General features: G+C 54.1%; 1 non-coding gene across 1 annotated transcript; it reads right to left on the bottom strand.

Annotated features, from left to right (window-relative positions):
• Positions 1-182: 182 nt before the first annotated feature.
• Positions 183-1,993, bottom strand: LOC146144763 (small subunit ribosomal RNA). Its single transcript, XR_014500081.1, has one exon. It is a non-coding gene; the product is annotated as a small subunit ribosomal RNA (ribosomal RNA).
• Positions 1,994-2,500: the final 507 nt, after the last annotated feature.

Below are 2,500 nucleotides of genomic sequence, written 5' to 3'. Positions count from 1 at the left end.
GGTCGGCCAGGCCGACGCTTGAAGCCGGAGCGCGCGGCACCGCGGCACTCGACGCGCAAACATTACCGGGTGACCGAATCGCCGGCCGGCGCGCCGCTCCTCGCGGGTCGGGCGCCGGGTAGCAAAGACTTTTTCTCTCGCTTGTCCGAGTTTCGCGTTCGCCGAAGCGTTTGCGAGACCGTTAATGATCCTTCCGCAGGTTCACCTACGGAAACCTTGTTACGACTTTTACTTCCTCTAAATGATCAAGTTAGATCGTCTTCTCGGACGCCGGCTCGACCGTTGCCGGCCGCGCCAGGTCCAATCGGAGGACCTCACTAAACCATTCAATCGGTAGTAGCGACGGGCGGTGTGTACAAAGGGCAGGGACGTAATCAACGCGAGCTAATGACTCGCGCTTACTGGGAATTCCTCGTTCAAGGGAAATAATTGCAATTCCCTATCCCTAGCACGACCGGGGTTCAGCGGGTTACCCAGACCTGTCGGCCAAGGCGAGCACATGCTGATCCGGTCAGTGTAGCGCGCGTGCGGCCCCGAACATCTAAGGGCATCACAGACCTGTTATTGCTCAATCTCGTGTGGCTAAACGCCACTAGTCCCTCTAAGAAGTTAGACGCCGACCGATTGGGTCGCGTAACTAGTTAGCAAGCCAGAGTCTCGTTCGTTATCGGAATTAACCAGACAAATCGCTCCACCAACTAAGAACGGCCATGCACCACCACCCACAGAATCAAGAAAGAGCTCTCAATCTGTCAATCCTCACTGTGTCCGGGCCGGGTGAGATTTCCCGTGTTGAGTCAAATTAAGCCGCAGGCTCCACTCCTGGTGGTGCCCTTCCGTCAATTCCTTTAAGTTTCAGCTTTGCAACCATACTTCCCCCGGAACCCAAAGACTTTGGTTTCCCGCAAGCTGCCGGAGAGGTCGTAAAACTAACGCCCCCCGATCGCTAGTTGGCATCGTTTATAGTCAGAACTAGGACGGTATCTGATCGTCTTCGAACCTCTGACTTTCGCTCTTGATTAAAGAAAACATTCTTGGCAAATGCTTTCGCAGTCGTTCGTCTTGCGCCGATCCAAGAATTTCACCTCTAACGGCACAGTACGAATGCCCCCGTCTGTCCCTCTTAATCATTACCTCGCGCTCCGAAAACCAACAAAATAGAACCGAGGTCCTATTCCATTATTCCATGCACCATTATTCAGGCGAATCGCCTGCTTTGAACACTCTAATTTTTTCAAAGTAAACGTTCCGGCCGCCGCCGACACTCAGTCAAGGGCACCGGCGGAGAACCGGAGGTGAGGCCAGGACGGCCAGTACACGCCTTGCGACGGACCGACCGCCTGCGCCCAAAATCCAACTACGAGCTTTTTAACCGCAACAACTTAAATATACACTTTTGGAGCTGGAATTACCGCGGCTGCTGGCACCAGACTTGCCCTCCAATGGATACTCGTTAAAGGTTTTAAAGTGTACTCATTCCAATTACAGGGCCTCGTTTAGAGTCCTGTATTGTTATTTTTCGTCACTACCTCCCCGCGTCGGGAATGGGTAATTTGCGCGCCTGCTGCCTTCCTTGGATGTGGTAGCCGTTTCTCAGGCTCCCTCTCCGGAATCGAACCCTGATTCTCCGTTACCCGTAAGAACCTCGGTAGGCCAGTACCGTACCGACGAAAGTTGATAGGGCAGACACTTGAATGATCCGTCGCCGGTGCGAGACCGTGCGATCCGCAAAGTTATCCAGAGTCACCAAAGGTTGCGGGCCGAAGCCCGGTCGGTTTTTGGTCTGATAAAAGCACGCCTCCCGCGAGGTCGGCGCTTCACGCATGTATTAGCTCTAGCATTTCCACAGTTAACCACGTAAAACGTACGATCAAATGAACCATAACTGATTTAATGAGCCATTCGCAGTTTCACTGTACGAGAGCTCGTACTTAGACTTGCATGGCTTAATCTTTGAGACAAGCATATGACTACTGGCAGGATCAACCAGGTAGCTACTTTAGCGTAGCCCCGAAAGGCCGACGAAGGAGGCGCCGCTGATGCGGCGCCGTCGCTCGGTCGATGCGAAACCCGAAGGCTTCTCCGTTAAAATTTCGTTCTTTGCTCGGCTGCCCGAACTCAGAAAACCGTCACCGCCCGTCGCACCCGCCGGAGTAAGACTTCGTCGGCAGGCCTTTCGACCGCCACGTCGCCAACACCGGCGCGAGCGCAACGCACGCCAGACAACTTCGCCGAAGCGACCGCTCAGAACCCGACAAACTGACACTCGGCTCTTCGCGCAGCAGCAACATCTGCCCAGCGAGCCAATCGCCTTTTCACCGATTCTTTACTTGTCGAAGCTTGTCAGCTCCCACAAGTATAGCAAAGATGAGTGTTGTCCCTGGGGTCTTCCGTTTGAAATTCTAACGTAAAAAAAAGGTGCACGATTGCGCCAGGTGTTGAACTATTGCGAGGCATATCACACGCTCGCGCGGCCTATACAGGCGCTTGCTCGCGCGCG

The sequence above is a fragment of the Ascidiella aspersa genome, chromosome 5, assembly GCF_963924565.1.
Source record: "Ascidiella aspersa chromosome 5, kaAscAspe10.2, whole genome shotgun sequence".
NCBI lineage: Eukaryota > Metazoa > Chordata > Ascidiacea > Phlebobranchia > Ascidiidae > Ascidiella > Ascidiella aspersa.
The sequence above is the reverse complement of the archived record's forward strand: the minus strand, read 5'-3'. Positions and strand labels throughout refer to the sequence as shown.